The sequence below is a fragment of the Triticum aestivum genome, chromosome 3A, assembly GCF_018294505.1.
Source record: "Triticum aestivum cultivar Chinese Spring chromosome 3A, IWGSC CS RefSeq v2.1, whole genome shotgun sequence".
Taxonomy (NCBI): domain Eukaryota; kingdom Viridiplantae; phylum Streptophyta; class Magnoliopsida; order Poales; family Poaceae; genus Triticum; species Triticum aestivum.
This window is the reverse complement of record NC_057800.1, coordinates 367,646,429-367,665,835: the sequence shown is the minus strand read 5'-3', so window position 1 is coordinate 367,665,835 and position 19,407 is coordinate 367,646,429.

Genomic DNA, 19,407 nt, shown 5'->3' with positions numbered 1-19,407 from the left:
AAGAATGAAGAAATTGCACATCAATAAAATGGATACTTGATTAAGAAATCTGAGTCCTTGAAGAAAAAAGGGTGGGAGGGTGTGTAAAACAAAAGACAACTTGGGCCGGTGGAAAGAACAACGTTGAGAAGGCTTTGAGTTGATCTCGCGGATGTTGAAAATGATCGGATCCACTTGAAGAGAAGCACGTCGGTTGAAAAGGATTGACATGACAATCTCGATTATCATGAGGGATTGGTGTTCACATTGGAATATGAGAACACCGCTTAGGAAAGGTATAGGATCAACATTTGACTTCGAAGCAACTCGAATACCACAACTGAAAACAAAACAAAGGATTGGCTTGCAGAATAAGCCGGAAACGAACATATGATAGATCCCATATTGTATCATGTGTCTATTGGAAAGATACCCTACGTGATACTTGAATTCCCACTTATAAACTCCCGAAACTTTCCGGTTATGCAATTAGGTGTTGGGGATACAGGGGAAGCATAATATCTCACCCAAAACTAGCAAATCCTACATCCAGCTGTATCCATCCTTCAACACATAACCAAAAAACCTTCGAAAATCATTTACCTCAACCTTCGAAAAGCATCCGTTATACGAGTTATGGTAATACTCCCGAACTCCCGCCCTAGTACTGGGTGGCGTCGAGGTTATCTCACCAACAACTGCATAAAAGAGATTTTCGATGTCGGCGAACTCAGGTATTTGAGAACTGCAACGATAAAATTGTGACGACAACACCTCGGAGCTCAACTCCCCGAGACACTGCCACAACCCCTAAATGTCAGGAGGCACCAAGAACAATGTTCTCGTCACAAGACTATTGGAACGATTCCAAGATACCCGCGTGATCCTAAAAAAAATTCGTGAAATTTGAGGAGAGGAGAGTCAAAACTTCTACGTCAGGAGGCCTCACTAGAGCGACAAAGGGACCGAGGAGTAAAAAGAATCCTACTCTCTGATATATATAATCCTAAGACTCAAAACATTTTGTTCTAGACACAACAATGTCAGCGATTCGATCAAGTAGGGGACTACTAAGTCGGGGATGGCTCTGATACCAACTTGTCACACCCATGATGCGGCTATATCTCCCACGTGTCGGGGCACGACTTAGAGGCATAACCACATAGTAGGCATGCCACAAGAGGGGTAATCTTTACACATCCCATGTACTGAATAAGGAAGGGATAAAGAGTCGGCTTACAATCGCCACTTCACACAATACATAAATATAGCATTACATCATCCAGAATACTGTTGCATAACGTAGTAATTTCAAAAAATTTCCTACGCACACGCAAGATCATGGTGATGCATCGCAACGAGAGGGAAGAGTGTTGTCTACGTACCCTCGTAGACCGGAAGCGGAAGCGTTAGCACAACGCGGTTCATGTAGTCGTACGTCTTCATGGCCCGACCGATCAAGCACCGAAACTACGGCACCTCCGAGTTCTAGCACACGTTCAGCTCGATGACGATCCCCGGACTCTGATCCAGCAAAGTGTCAAGGAAGAGTTCCGTCAGCATGATGGTGTGGTGACGATCTTGATGTTCTACCGTCGCAGGGCTTCGCCTAAGCACCGCTATAATATTATCGAGGATTATGGTGGAGGGGGGCACCGCACACGGCTAAGAGAACGATCACGAAGATCAACTTGTGTCTAGAGGTGCCCCCTGCCCCTGTATATAAAGGAGCAAGGGGGAGAGGCCGGACGTCCCTTGGGGCGCGCCAAGGAGGGGGGAGTCCTCCTAGTAGGAGTAGGACTCCCCTTTCCTAGTCCAACTAGGAAGAGAGAAGGGGGAAGGAAGGAGAGGGAGAGGGAGAGGGAAAGAGGGGCCGCGCCCCCCTCCCCTAGTCCAATTCGGACTCCCCATGGGAGGGGGCGTGCCACCTCCTGGGCTGCTGCCCTCTCTCTCCCCTCAGGCCCACTAAGGCCCAATACTTCCCCGGGGGGTTCCGGTAACCCTTCCGGCACTCCAGTTTTCTCCGAAATCACCCGAAACACTTCCGGTGTCCGAATATAGCCGTCCAATATATCGATCTTTATGTCTCGACCATTTCGAGACTCCTCGTCATGTCCGTGATCATATCCGGGACTCCGAACAACCTTCGGTACATCAAAATATATAAACTCATAATGAAACTGTCATCGTAACGTTAAGCGTGCGGACCCTACGGGTTCGAGAATAATGTAGACATGACCGAGACACGTCTCCGGTCAATAACCAATAGCGGAACCTGGATGCTCATATTGGCTCCTACATATTCTACGAAGATCTTTTATCGGTCAGACCGCATAACAACATACGTTGTTCCCTTTGTCATCGGTATGTTACTTGCCCGAGATTTGATCGTCGGTATCTCAATACCTAGTTCAATCTCGTTACCGGCAAGTCTCTTTACTCGTTCCGTAATACATCATCCCGCAGCTAACTTATTAGTTGCAATGCTTGCAAGGCTTATGTGATGTGCATTACCGAGAGGGCCCAGAGATACCTCTCCGACAATCGGAGTGACAAATCCTAATCTCGAAATACGCCAACCCAACAAGTACCTTCGGAGACACCTGTAGAGCACCTTTATAATCACCCAGTTACGTTGTGACGTTTGGTAGCACACAAAGTGTTCCTCCGGTAAACGGGAGTTGCATAATCTCATAGTCATAGGAACATGTATAAGTCATGAAGAAAGCAATAGCAACAAACTAAACGATCAAGTGCTAAGCTAACGAAATGGGTCAAGTCAATCACATCATTCTCCTAATGATGTGATCCCGTTAATCAAATGACAACTCATGTCTATGGCTAGGAAACTTAACCATCTTCGATCAACGAGCTAGTCAAGTAGAGGCATACTAGTGACACTATGTTTGTCTATGTATTCACACATGTATTATGTTTCCGGTTAATACAATTCTAGCATGAATAATAAACATTTATCATGATATAAGGAAATAAATAATAACTTTATTATTGCCTCTAGGGCATATTTCCTTCAGTCTCCCACTTGCACTAGAGTCAATAATCTAGATTACACAGTAATGATTCTAACACCCATGGAGCCTTGGTGCTGATCATGTTTTGCTCGTGGAAGAGGCTTAGTCAGCGGGTCTGCAACATTCAGATCCGTATGTATCTTGCAAATTTCTATGTCTCCCACTTGGACTAAATCCCGAATGGAATTGAAGCGTCTCTTGATGTGCTTGGTTCTCTTGTGAAATCTGGATTCCTTTGCCAAGGCAATTGCACCAGTATTGTCACAAAAGATTTTCATTGGACCCGATGCACTAGGTATGACACCTAGATCGGATATGAACTCCTTCATCCAGACTCCTTCATTTGCTGCTTCCGAAGCAGCTATGTACTCTGCTTCACATGTAGATCCCGCCACGACGCTTTGTTTTGAACTGCACCAACTGACAGCTCCTCCGTTTAGTAAAAATACGTATCCGGTTTGCGATTTAGAATCGTCCGGATCAGTGTCAAAGCTTGCATCAACGTAACCATTTACGATGAGCTCTTTGTCACCTCCATATACGAGAAACATATCCTTAGTCCTTTTCAGGTATTTCAGGATGTTCTTGACCGCTGTCCAGTGATCCACTCCTGGATTACTTTGGTACCTCCCTGCTAGACTTATAGCAAGGCACACATCAGGTCTGGTACACAGCATTGCATACATGATAGAGCCTATGGCTGAAGCATAGGGAACATCTTTCATTTTCTCTCTATCTTCTGCGGTGGTCGGACATTGAGTCTTACTCAACTTCACACCTTGTAACACAGGCAAGAACCCTTTCTTTGCTTGATCCATTTTGAACTTCTTCAAAACCTTGTCAAGGTATGTGCTTTGTGAAAGTCCAATTAAGCGTCTTGATCTATCTCTATAGATCTTAATGCCCAATATGTAAGCAGCTTCACCGAGGTCTTTCATTGAAAAACTCTTATTCAAGTATCCCTTTATGCTATCCAGAAATTCTATATTATTTCCAATCAATAATATGTCATCCACATATAATATCAGAAATGCTACAGAGCTCCCACTCACTTTCTTGTAAATACAGGCTTCTCCAAAAGTCTGTATAAAACCAAATGCTTTGATCACACTATCAAAGCGTTTATTCCAACTCCGAGAGGCTTGCACCAGTCCATAAATGGATCGCTGGAGCTTGCACACTTTGTTAGCTCCCTTTGGATCGACAAAACCTTCTGGTTGCATCATATACAACTCTTCTTCCAGAAATCCATTCAGGAATGCAGTTTTGACATCCATTTGCCAAATTTCATAATCATAAAATGCGGCAATTGCTAACATGATTCGGACAGACTTAAGCATCGCTACGGGTGAGAAGGTCTCATCGTAGTCAATCCCTTGAACTTGTCGAAAACCTTTTGCAACAAGTCGAGCTTTATAGACAGTAACATTACCGTCAGCGTCAGTCTTCTTCTTGAAGATCCATTTATTCTCAATTGCTTGCCGATCAACGGGCAAGTCAACCAAAGTCCACACTTTGTTCTCATACATGGATCCCATCTCAGATTTCATGGCTTCTAGCCATTTTGCGGAATCTGGGCTCACCATCGCTTCTTCATAGTTCGTAGGTTCATCATGATCTAGTAGCATGACTTCCAGAACAGGATTACCGTACCACTCTGGTGCGGATCTTACTCTGGTTGATCTACGAGGTTCGGTAGTAACTTGATCTGAAGTTTCATGATCATTATCATTAGCTTCCTCACTAATTGGTGTAAGTGTCACAGAAACCGGTTTCTGTGATGTACTACTTTCCAATAAGGGAGCAGGTATAGTTACCTCATCAAGTTCTACTTTTCTCCCACTCACTTCTTTTGAGAGAAACTCCTTCTCTAGAAAAACTCCGAATTTAGCAACAAAAGTCTTGCCTTCGGATCTGTGATAGAAGGTGTACCCAACAGTCTCCTTTGGGTATCCTATGAAGACACATTTCTCCGATTTGGGTTCGAGCTTATCAGGTTGAAGCTTTTTCACATAAGCATCGCAGCCCCAAACTTTTAGAAACGACAACTTTGGTTTCTTGCCAAACCACAGTTCATAAGGCGTCGTCTCAACGGATTTCAATGGTGTCCTATTTAACGTGAATGCAGCCCTCTGTAAAGCATAACCCCAAAACGATAACGGTAAATCAGTAAGAGACATCATAGATCGCACCATATCTAATAAAGTACGATTATGACGTTCGGACACACCATTACGCTGTGGTGTTCCGGGTGGCGTGAGTTGCGAAACTATTCCGCATTGTTTCAAATGTAGACCAAACTCGTAACTCAAATATTCTCCTCCACGATCAGATCGTAGAAACTTTATTTTCTTGTTACAATGATTTTCAACTTCACTCCGAAATTCTTTAAACTTTTCAAATGTTTCAGACTTATGTTTCATTAAGTAGATATACCCATATCTGCTTAAATCATCTGTGAAGGTGAGAAAATAACGATATCCGCCATGAGCCTCAACATTCATTGGACCACATACATCTGTATGTATGATTTCCAACAAATCCGTTGCTCTCTCCATAGTACCGGAGAACGGCGTTTTAGTCATCTTACCCATGAGGCACGGTTCGCAAGTACCAAGTGATTCATAATCAAGTGGTTCCAAAAGTCCATCAGTATGGAGTTTCTTCATGCGCTTTACACCGATATGACCTAAACGGCAGTGCCACAAATAAGTTGCACTATCATTATCAACTCTGCATCTTTTGATTTCAACATTATGAATATGTGTATCACTACTATCGAGATTCATCAAAAATAGACCACTCTTCAAGGGTGCATGACCATAAAAGATATTACTCATATAAATAGAACAACCATTATTCTCTGATTTAAATGAATAACCGTCTCGCATCAAACAAGATCCAGATATAATGTTCATGCTCAACGCTGGCACCAAATAACAATTATTTAGGTCTAATACTAATCCCGAAGGTAGATGTAGAGGTAGCGTGCCGACCGCGATCACATCGACTTTGGAACCATTTCCCACGCGCATCGTCACCTCGTCCTTAGCCAATCTTCGCTTGATCCGTAGCCCCTGTTTCGAGTTGCAAATGTTAGCAACAGAACCAGTATCAAATACCCAGGTGCTACTGCGAGCATTAGTAAGGTACACATCAATAACATGTATATCACATATACCTTTGTTCACTTTGCCATCCTTCTTATCCGTCAAATACTTGGGGCAGTTCCGCTTCCAGTGACCAGTCTGCTTGCAGTAGAAGCACTCAGTTTCAGGCTTAGGTCCAGACTTGGGTTTCTTCTCCTGAGCAGCAACTTGTTTGCTGTTCTTCTTGAAGTTCCCTTTCTTCTTCCCTTTGCCCTTTTTCTTGAAACTGGTGGTCTTATTGACCATCAACACTTGATGCTCCTTCTTGATTTCTACCTCCGCGGCTTTTAGCATTGCGAAGAGCTCAGGAATAGTCTTATTCATCCCTTGCATATTATAGTTCATCACGAAGCTTTTGTAGCTTGGTGGCAGTGATTGAAGAACTCTGTCAATGACACTATCAACAGGAAGATTAACCCCCAGTTGAGTCAAGTGATTATGATACCCAGACATTTTGAGTATATGTTCACTGACAGAACTATTCTCCTCCATCTTGCAGCTATAGAACTTATTGGAGACTTCATATCTCTCAATCCGGGCATTTGCTTGAAATATTAACTTCAACTCCTGGAACATCTCATATGCTCCATGACGTTCAAAACGTCGTTGAAGACCCGGTTCTAAGCCGTAAAGCATGGCACACTGAACTATCGAGTAGTCATCAGCTTTGCTCTGCCAGACGTTCATAACATCTGGTGTTGCTCCTGCAGCAGGCTTGGCACTTAGCGGTGCTTCCAGGACGTAATTCTTCTGTGCAGCAATGAGGATAATCCTCAAGTTACGGACCCAGTCCGTGTAATTGCTACCATCATCTTTCAACTTTGCTTTCTCAAGGAATGCATTAAAATTCAACGGAACAACAACATGAGCCATCTATCTACAATCAAACATAGACAAGCAAGATACTATCAGGTACTAAGTGCATGATAAATTTAAGTTCAATTAATCATATTACTTAAGAACTCCCACTTAGAAAGATATCCCTCTAATCCTCTAAGTGATCACGTGATCCAAATCAACTAAACCATGTCCGATCATCACGTGAGATGGAGTAGTATCAATAGTGAACATCAATATGTTGATCATATCTACTATATGATTCACGCTCGACCTTTCGGTCTCCGTGTTCCGAGGCCATATCTGTTATATGCTCGGCTCGTCAAGTTAAACCTGAGTATTCCGCATGTGCAACTGTTTTGCACCCGTTGTATTTGAACGTAGAGCCTATCACACCCGATCATCACGTGGTGTCTCAGCACGAAGAACTTTCGCAATGGTGCATACTCAGGGAGAACACTTATACTTTGATAATTTAGTGAGGGATCATCTTATAATGCTACCGTCAATCAAAGCAAGATAAGATGCATAAAAGATAAACATCACATGCAATCAATATAAGTGATATGATATGGCCATCATCATCTTGTGCTTGTGATCTCCATCTTCGAAGCACCGTCATGATCACCATCGTCACCAGCGCAACACCTTGACCACCATCGTAGCATCGTTGTCGTCTCACCAAAACTTATGCTTCCACGACTATCGCTACCACTTAGTGATAAAGTAAAGCATCACAGCGCAATTGCATTGCATACAATAAAGCGACAACCATATGGCTCCTGCCAGTTGCCGATAACTCGGTTACAAAACATGATCATCTCATACAATAAAATTTAGCATCATGTCTTGACCATATCACATCACAACATGCCCTGCAAAAACAAGTTAGACGTCCTCTACTTTGTATTTGCAAGTTTTACGTGGCTGCTACAGGCTTTAGCAAGAACCGTTCTTACCTATGCATCAAAAACCACAACGATAGTTTGTCAAGTTGGTGCTGTTTTAACCTTCGCAAGGACCGGCGTAGCCACGCTCGGTTCAACTAAAGTTGGAGAAACTGACACCCGCCAGCCACCTGTGTGCAAAGCACGTCGGTAGAACCAGTCTCGCGTAAGCGTACGCGTAATGTCGGTCCGGGCCGCTTCGTCGAACAATACCGCCGAACCAAAGTATGACATGCTAGTAAGCAGTATGACTTATATCGCCCACAACTCACTTGTGTTCTACTCGTGCATAACATCAACACATAAAACCTAGGCTCGGATGCCACTGTTGGGTAACGTAGTGATTTCAAAAAATTTCCTACGCACACGCAAGATCATGGTGATGCATAGCAACGAGAGGGGAGAGTGTTGTCTACGTACCCTCGTAGACTGGAAGCGGAAGCGTTAGCACAACACGGTTGATGTAGTCGTACTTCTTCACGGCCCGACCGATCAAGCACCGAAACTACGACATCTCCGAGTTCTAGCACACGTTCAGCTCGATGACGATCCCCGGACTCCGATCCAGCAAAGTGTCGGGGAAGAGTTCCGTCAGCACGATGGCATGGTGACGATCTTGATGTTCTACCGTCGCAGGGCTTCGCCTAAGCACCGCTACAATATTATCAAGGATTATGGTGGAGGGGGGCACCGCACACGGCTAAGAGAACTATCACGAAGATCAACTTGTGTCTAGAGGTGCCCCCCTGCCCACGTATATAAAGAAGCAAGGGGGAGAGGCCGGCCGGCCCTTGGGGCGCGCCAAGGAGGGGGGAGTCCTCCTCCTAGTAGGAGTAGGACCTCCCTTTCCTAGTCCAACTAGGAAGAGAGAAGGGGAACGAAAGAGAGGGAGAGGGAGAGGGAAAGAGGGGCCGCGCCCCCCTCCCCTAGTCCAATTCGGACTCCTCATGGGAGGGGGCGCGCCACCTCCTGGGCTGCTGCCCTCTCTCTCCCCTCAGGCCAACTAAGGCCCAATACTTCCCCGGGGGGTTCCGATAACCCTTCTGGCACTCCGATTTTCTCCGAAATCACCCGAAACACTTCCGGTGTCTGAATATAGCCGTCCAATATATCGATCTTTATGTCTCGACCATTTCGAGGCTCCTCGTCATGTCCATGATCATATCCGGGACTCCGAACAGCCTTCGGTACATCAAAATATATAAAATCATAATGAAACTGTCATCGTAACGTTAAGCGTGTGGACCCTACGGGTTCGAGAATAATGTAGACATGATCGAGACACGTCTCTGGTCAATAACCAATAGCGGAACCTGGATGCTCATATTGGCTCCTACATATTCTACGAAGATCTTTTACCGGTCAGACCGCATAACAACATACGTTGTTCCTTTTGTCATCGGTATGTTACTTGCCCAAGATTTAATCGTCGGTATCTCAATACCTAGTTCAATCTCGTTACCGGAAAGTGTCTTTACTCGTTCCATAATACATCATCCCGCAGCTAACTTATTAGTTGCAATTCTTGCAAGGCTTATGTGATGTGCATTACCGAGAGGGCCCAGAGATACCTCTCCGACAATCGGAGTGACAAATCCTAATCTCGAAATACGCCAACCCAACAAGTACCTTCGGAGACACCTGTAGACCACCTTTATAATCACCCAGTTATGTTGTGACATTTGGTAGCACACAAAGTGTTTCTCCAGTAAACAGGAGTTGCATAATCTCATAGTCATAGGAACGTGTATAAGTCATGAAGAAAGCAATAGCAACGAACTAAACGATCAAGTGCTAAGCTAACGAAATGGGTCAAGTCAATCACATCATTCTCCTAATGATGTGATCCCATTAATCAAATGACAACTCATGACTATGGCTAGGAAACTTAACCATCTTCAATCAACAAGCTAGTTCAAGTACAGGCATACTAGTGACACTATGTTTGTCTATGTATTCACACATGTATTATGTTTCCGGTTAATACAATTCTAGCATGAATAATAAACATTTATCATGATATAAGGAAATAAATAATAACTTTATTATTGCCTCTAGGGCATATTTCCTTCAAATACAATCAAGGTCTGACTACAGAACCAAAATAAAAGAAGACCACCCCTAATGCTAGATCCCCAATCGCCCCAACTAGGCTCCACTACTGATCGAAAGGAAACGAAACAACACAATGAACACGATCTCCATCGAGCTCCCACTTGAGCTCAGTTGCGTCACCTTCACTGGTATCATCGGCACCTGCAACTGTTTGGAAGTATCTGTGAGTCACGGGGACTCAGCAATCTCACACCCGCGAGATCATGACTATTTAAGCTTATGGGTAGGAAAGGATAGTGAGGTGGAGCTGCAGCAAGCACCAAGCATATATGGCGGCTAACAAACGCAAACAAGAGCGAGAAGAGAAGCAATGCAACGGTCGTGAACTAGAAGTGATCAAGAAGTGATCCTGAAACTACTTACGTTCAAGCATAACACAAGAACCGTGTTCACTTCCCAGACTCCGCCAGAAAGAGACCATCACGGCTACACACGCGGTTGATTCATTTTAATTAAGTTAAGTGTCTAGTTCTCTACAACCAGACATTAAAAAATTCCCATCTGCCCATAACCGCGGGCACGGCTTTCGAAAGTCCAAACCCTGCAGGGGTATCCCAACTTAGCCCATCACATGCTCTCACGAACAATGAAGGATATTCCTTCTCCCAGGAAGACCCGATCAGACTCGAAATCCCGGTTACAAGACATTTCGACAGTGGTAAAACAAGACCAGCAAAGCCGGCCGAATATGTCGACAAATCCCGATAGGAGCTGCACATATCTCGTTCTCAGGGCACACCGGATGAGCCAGACGTCGGGTTGGCATAGACCCTCGTTGCCCAGGGGGCGCCAGACATCGCTCAGGTTGGACAAACACTTAGAGAAGCACTAGCCCGGGGGGTTATAATAAATATGACCCTCGGGAGCGCAACTCCCAAGGGAAAAGTAGGTGGTGGTGAGACAAATGGTAAAACCAAGGTTGGGCCTTACTGGAGGAGTTTTATTCAAAGCAAACTATTAAGGGGTCCCCATAACACCCAACCGCGTAAGGAACGCAAAATCAAGGAACATAACACCGATATGATGGAAACTAGGGTGGCAAGAGTGGAACAAAACACCAGGCATAAGGCCGAGCCTTCCTCCCTTTACCAAGTGTATAGATGCATTAATTAAAATAATAGATATTGTGATATCCCAACATAACCATGTTCCAACATGGAACAAACTTCAACTTCACTTGCAACTAGCAACGCTATAAGAGGGGCTGAGCAAAAGCAGTAACATAGCCAAACAACGGTTTGCTAGGAAAAGGTGGGTTAGAGGCTTGACATGGCAATATAGGAGGCATGATATAGCAAGTGGTAGGTAGCGCGGCATAGCAATAGAGAGAGCAACTAGCAAGCAAAGATAGAAGTAATTTCGATGGTATAGTCATCTTGCCTGAGATCCCACAAGGAAGAAGAACGATTCCATAAAGAAGACAAATAGACGTAGTCGAACGGATCCTCACAACTAAGCATATAAAGAACCTATGCTTGTGACAACCCGTGGTGAAGATAGAGGATGAAAGCCTCATCAAGATGAGGGATACCAATTAAGATGGCAAAATCCTCGTAAAGATAAGCATGAGGAAAATAATCTTCACCACACAAGAGTACATCAAGATGCAATGATATAAGACAGCACTCAAGGCAAAAGCTTTCACGGAGCCACCAAAGAAATAACATAAGAAAGACAAGGTGGCCGTGAAAGAAAGGATATCAACTAGATATGCAACTTCTCTCAAGTGTATAAGATTCTAGGTAGACGAAATCATGATGATATATATCTACAAAGAAGGATGTACACCCGAAATAGTTACAACACGAGGAACAAGATATCCAAAGGGAGGTCATACATATACCAATAAGATATTTGCTTGGAAGCATAGCTCATGGCTAGATATGGTCTTATTGTATATAAATGAAGTCCACACACGAAAAACAAAGACATCACAACTAGCAACAAGAGATCATTGTTGGGATGCTTTGAGAAAGCAAACAAGTATCACAAGAATGAATGAATAACATGCCATGATACAACCTACAAAAGGTTGATACAAGAAATGTGTGCATGAAGAATATGAAGATACTTGTTACCGAGTTAACATTGGAAGGATGTAGTAGATACCAATTGAAGGTAGATAGTACTCCCTTTGTCCCAAAATATAAAAACGTTTTTAGCACTACACCAGTGTAAAAAATGTTCTTATATTATGGGACGGAGGGAGTAGTTCATTGATCATCCTAGCTCGAGTCCAATAAGCATATGATGACAACACCTTCCTTTTGAGTGAGGCGAGCTTCCAATGTATCTCCAATTGTTCCTAGAACAACAACACAAACAAAATGGTACCCAAACTCATTGGGTCCAAGGAGTTAGAGAACCAACAATACATAGGACAAACTCCACATAAAAATGTGCATATAGATACGAAAATGAATTTCATGCACATCTCATCCAATTTGAGACTTGGTGGAGTTTCCCCTATATATTGGGTCAAAGAAAGAAAGCATGCCAAAGATACTACACGAAGTTAATATGCATGCTCAAGACTTTCAAGAACCGATACCAAATGACAAAGAAATACCAAGTGAAGAAAAGATACCAAATGAATAAATCATCACTTGGAGGATATCAATTGAAAGATACATCAAGGAATGAGATATCCAATGGCACACTCAAAAAGAAAGATGTCAAACTCCCAAAAGAGAGAATGGTTCCAAACAAACCAAGTGCTCTACAAAGTTTCATGATGGCATGAAGTACCAAAAGAAATGATTTGCATTCCACCAACACACACTTGAAAAGGATCACAAGGTGAGTGTTCTAAGAAAAATAGGATAGCTCCCCAAGCATTGTGCATTATGGAGAATTTGCATTTGAATACAAAAAGCACAAGATGGGATCACCACTTTCACTATATCTATACAAACACTAGACAAGCTCAAGCAAACAACAAGATCCACAAGTGGTATGGAATACAATGGGAGTTGACACAATCCTAGGCAAGGGATAAGGCAAACAAAAGCAAAGGCTAATGTAAAGATGATCAATAATTTCTACCACACAAGTGAGTACCAACTGTCAAAAGACAAGAAGTATTTGGAAATAATTCCCGGTGGTAGATAGCAAGGATATACGACATTATCTTCACACCAAACAAAAAGCAAATTGCAACTTATAGAGCTAACATGCCACCTAGGAACAAGATAATTTACAATATCAACTCTAGATGACAATATCTCAAATGTACACATTTTCTAGGCTAGTAATATACACATAGCATATTACTCCCCCATAATGTGATACCAATTAAAGAGAGACAAGAGGCAATTAAAGGATCCAACAAGAGATAATTAATGGACTATTTAGAATTTGAATTTATCATGAGAAGACATACCACATAGCGACTAGATAATCTTGTAATATCAATACTAGATGGTATTCCTCATGTACACACATTTATAGGATTGTGAGGTGCAGAAAGCACATCACTCCCCCACAATGGGATATTCCATTAATCTCTCACAAGAGCCAACTAAGATATGACCAAGATGCACAAAGGCTCAACGAACTATACACATGTACATGATGTGCAAACCAGCACACACATAATTGATTGCTCAAGATAATCAAGTTGGAAGCACAACATATACAAACACATGCAAGGAACGAAACCAAACATGCAAAGGGACAGTAACTATCAATGTAGACACTTTAAGCACGAGTTACCGCAAGGAGGAACATTGGATATAAGATAGAAAATTGATAATCCGTGTGACTTGGCTTGAGACAATAAGAATGATGAAGTCCCCTTAATTCTTCATAATGTAGCCAAGTCTCCGATGACCTCCAATATCACCTATTGATCAAGTTTGAGCATTTTGGTCCCCAACCAAGTTGGGTCCTAAGAGGTTAGTCATAATAGGCTTGGCTACCCAAATGGTTCTTTTCTTGACACCACTTTGAGCACCAACAAATTTGGCAAGCACATTGCCAACATTATCCTTCCCAAGAGAATATATATCATCAATTAGGATAGGGTTGGATAAGGTACCATTTGTGCATGCAGAAGCGACGTGACCTTTTTCACGACATAGGTAGCAACGTCTACTCTTTACTTTCTTCTCACTTGATTTCTCAACTTGAGAAGCATTAGCTTGAGTTTTCTTGGGAAGAGGCCTTTCTTCAACTTGAGGTTGAGAATGAGAGTGAACTTGTGGCCGCTTCCCTTGTTTCTTGTCACTAATGGCCTTCTTCTTCAAAGGGCAAGATTTAACATGATGCCCTTCAATTTTGCACTTGAAGCAAATGATCTTGGTCGAATGCTTGACTTGTTTTTGGCCCTTCTTCTTGTTGCTCTTGGACTTCTTCTTCTTAATGGAGTTGAATCCAAGTCCACCTTTGTCATCGGGGGATTTTTGCACACTCAAGATATTGCTGAGTGTGAATTTCCCTTCATGACTCTTTTCCAAGTCTTTCTTCAAAGAAGTGACTTGGGCCCTGAGCTCTTTGATTTCCTCTACATGGTTAGTCTCAATACAAGTACTAGAGGAAGTATAAGCTTCATCGTTAGAGCAACAAGGCAAGGAAAGCAATTCATCACAAGATCTACCAACATTGTGAGTAGATGAATTACAAGGACTAGCACATGGCAACATAGCATTTTGACTAGAAGTAGTGCTAGTATCCACATGAGGCTCACTAGATGTTACCATAGCAATGATGGCCTCATGAGCTATCTTTAGCACATTATGGGATGCTAGAAGATCATCATGAGAGCTTGAGAGCTTTTCATGGCTTTCTTCCAATTTCCCATAGTTTCTAGATAGCAACTCAAGTTGAGCCCGTAGCTCAATGTCCTCCTTCAAAATGGATGCTTCACAAGTAATATAGTTAGTAGCACAAGCATCATCATTAACAACAATAGGAGAGGACAACTTAGCAAGCTCTTTTGAATAAGAAGCTTCAGTTTGATCATGAGACTCAGTGAGTTTGATGAGCTCACCCTTGATGACCCTTGAGCCATTTTCGAGGTGCTCAAAATCGAGTCTAACATGAGCAACTTCAAGCTTAGAATTTTTAGTTTCAAAAACATTGGCCACCTCAAGAGCTCTATCACGAGATTCCTTCACTCTAGATAATTCTAGAGCAAAAGTCTCCTCAAGAGATTCTTTGGTGGTTTGTTCAAGATCAAGAGCTTGAGAGAGGTCCACAATCTCATTAGTGTAATCACGCTCATGACCTTCCATTTTATCAATGGTGACCTCATACTCCTCAAGACGAGATTCCAACTCATCAATATAATTCTTGCCCTCAATAGCAATAGACATGATTTCCATGAAGTTGGAACGAGCAATTTTATTCTTATGAAGAGCTTTAAAAATCATTTCCCCCTTAATTTTTAAGGAGGAAAAATTATCATTCTCTTCATCATTATCCTCATCATTATTAGCATCAACATCATCATCAAGAGACGTATTGGGGTTCAAGGTAGGAGATACCTTAGAAGCCTTGGCCACAAGGCAAACCGCAATAGATGATGATGTAGGATCTGTTGAAGCACCATTTAAGACCACATCTTGTTCCATGGGGTGTTGGGTTTCCTCTACATTGTTAGCACAACAATTCGAGGAAATATATGCATTTTTATCATGGTAACAAGACATAGTAAACATATCATCATGAGATTTAGTCAAGCAATTTCTACATGATATGCAAGGGTTATCAACACAAGCATGTGAAACATTTGGAGTGCTCGAAATGTTAAAGCCCAAAGAAGGAGCATTGAAATAAGATAGTGATGAAGGATCATCCACAATAAGCATACTATCATCATTGCAATGACCAACACTACTCACCATATCATTACCTTGTGGCAAACCACATGTAGGTGAAGTAGAAGAAGTTGAGAAGACTATACGACTGGAGGTGGAGGGAGAACAATCATCCCCACAAATCTTGGACACACCATATTTATCTTGAAGCTTCGTCCACAAATCATGAGCATCCCGGAACGACATGAGTTGAAATATAACTACATTGCTCAAAGCATCGAAAAGCACATTAGAAGCTTGAGCATTAAGATAAGAGTTTTTATCATCCTCTAAATATAATCTTTGGGGATCCTTTGGAGAAGAAAACCCATATCTACAATTCTCTCTAAATTTGGGTCCATGACGCTAAAGAGATTAAGCATGTGAATTACCCAAACATCAAAATTTGTGCCATTGAAACTAAGAGTGTCAGAGAATCCTAATCCCCTAGTCGACATCTTTACTCTCTAGGCGGTATAGCCTAATAAAGAGAGACGAGGCTCTGATACCAATTGAAAGATCATGGATGTCGCCTAGAGGGGCGTGAATAGGCATTTTAAAATAATTACGGTTTAGGCTTGAACAAATGCGGAATGAACCTAGCGGTTAATTTTTCAAGCACAAAACCTACAAGAACTAGGATCACCTATGTGCACCAACAACTTACGCTAAGCAAGATAAACTACTAGGTGATAGCAAGATATATGAGAAGAAACAATATGGCTATCACAAAGTAAAGTGCATAAGTAAACAGCTCGGGTAAGAGATAACCGAGGCATGCGGAGACGATGATGTATCCCGAAGTTCACACCCCTGCGGATGCTAATCTCTGTTTGGAGCGGTGTGGAGGCACAATGCTCCCCAAGAAGCCACTAGGGCCACCGTAATCTCCTTACGCCCTCGCACAATGCAAGATGCCGTGATTCCACTAAGGGACCCTTGAGGGAGGTCACCGAACCCGTACAAATGGCAACCCTTGGGGGCGGTCACCGAACCCGTACACTTTGGCAACCCTTAGGGGCAGTCACCGGTACCTGTCAAATTGCTCGGGGCGATCTCCACAACCCAATTGGAGACCCCGACGCTTGCCTGGAGCTTTACACCATAATGATTGAGCTCCGAACAACACCAACCGTCTAGGGCGCCAAGGCACCCAAGAGGAACAAGCTCTAGGGTGCCCAAACACCCAAGAGTAATAAGCTTCTCAAACTTCACTTCCACGTATCACCGTGGAGAACTCAAACTGATGCACCAAATGCAATGGCAAGGGCACACGGAGTGCCCAAGTCCTTCTCTCTCAAATCCCACCGAAGCAACTAATGCTAGGGAGGAAAATGAGAGGAAGAACAAGAAGGAGAACACCAAGAACTCCAAGGTCTAGATCCAAGGGGTTCCCCTCACATAGAGGAGAAAGTGATTGGTGGAAATGTGGATCTAGATCTCCTCTCTCTTTTCCCTCAAAAACTAGCAAGAATCCATGGAGGGATTGAGAGTTAGCAAGCTCGAAGAAGGTTAAAAATGGGGGAAGAACACAAGCTCAAGATATGTGTTTCATTGGGGAAGAAGACCCCCTTTTATAGGTGGGGAAAAATCCAACCGTTATGCTCACAGCCCGCACAGAGCGGTACTACCGCTCCAAGGAGCAGTACTACCGCTAGGGCGGAAGTACCCCTTTGAAAAACAACAACGAGGAGGCAAAAGGCCAGTAGAACCACCGGAGCGGTACTACCTCTCGTCCTCATGGTACTACCGCTCGACCTCACGGTACTACCGCAAATGGTAGCGGTACTATAACTTGCGAGCGATACAAAAAAAAAATACTTCCGTGCCTACTTCCGCTGAGCAAAACACGAGATTTTCGTCCGGAGCGGTACTACCGCTTAGGAGCTGCGGTAGTACTGCTCTGGAGCGGTACTACCGCTCAGGAGCCGCGGTTGTACCGCTCTGGAGCAGCAGTATAAAATTACATCCGCTCTAGCCACGGTAGTACCGCTGCATCCTTTACCAAAACAGCCACAACTTCTGCAAACGGACTCCGAATTCAACGAAACCAAGTTTGTTGGAATGCTAACGACATGGGCTAACACAATCTTGATAGAAATATCAATAAGAAGCAAATGAGAAAAGGCCCATAAGAAAAAGGTGAGAACCCTTTCTTGGATAAGACCGATAAAACCTCCAACACCAAAAACATCATAGAAGACGCATGCGAACTCCGTTTTCGATGAACTCAAGCTTGTCTTCAAGACGACCATAAGCTCTAAGACTCATAAAGAGAACAAAACAAGAACCAAGAAAGATGATGCAAGGATGCAATGGTTTGAGCTCTCTACAAATGATACGATCGAGCTACTCATCGAGAGCCCCCCTAGATAGTACTCCCCTCGATCCTATAACCTAGTCTCCCAACTACCATCATGAGACCGGTAAAATAGAAAACCTATCAAGGGCAAACTTTGCCTTGCACATGGTCCACTTGAGCTAGATGATGACAATCTTGACTCCCTCAAGTTGGACCACCTTTCTTGATTGCATTGGCTCGATGAAGACTAGTTGATTGCTCCCCCATACTCCACTATGGATGAGCCACTCTTCCGCACATCTTCACAAGTCCATTGTCACCACAATGGACGGTAAGCTTCAAGCATTTGATCTCTTCGTGATGCTTCACTTGAATTTCCACACCGCAACCTAACCCCACAAAGAACTCTCATGAAGACCATGGGTTAGTACACAAAAGCGTAATGGACAATGCTTACCATACCATGGGATCACTTGATCCCTCTGTACATCTTGTAGGCTTTGTGTGTTGATCAACTTGATTCACTCTTGACTTAGTCTTGATCAACCTTGATTCTTTCCAACTCTCTTCATTTGGATGATGTCTTGAAGGTAAACATGAATGATCAAACAATCTTCTTCTTCAAGACATGCTTGCAATAAGCTCAACTCTCAAATGACCAATCTTTGGATAATTCCTTGAATAGCACCTTGGTCGACACAAACTCTCCTTGAAAGTAACACATGTACTCCAAGAAAAGCCTATGGACAAAACCTTCAAATATAACTCAAGGCAACCATTAGTCCATAGAGATTGTCATCAATTACCAAAACCAAACATAGGGGCACCGCATGTTCTTTCAGAGGAGCACCTCGCGAGGTTCCGGTGATGCAAGTCATGACACCAAGGCTAGGCGGGTACCAGGAGGGCGCCAGCGCACAGTGTCCTCGTTTCCTCTTTGGTGCTAAAGGGGCAAGCGCACGCGAGGAGTCCCGAGGCATTAGGCAAATGTTTGCATATCGGTGCAACAAAACCAAGACCAGAAGGACGACAGGATGGAGGTCACCATGGAGCCTAGGACGGCATCACCACCAAAGCCTTTGGCAGGAGAAGACCACCTTTTGTCAGGATAACTTGTACTAGTTGTCTCCCTTCAAATTTGGCCATTGTTGGATCCCTGCCCGCCTACGTTTGGGAAGAGTACCAGGGCCTCTATAAACAGGACTAGCCACCACAGTAGGAGGCAACTCATCTTAGATCGGATCCATT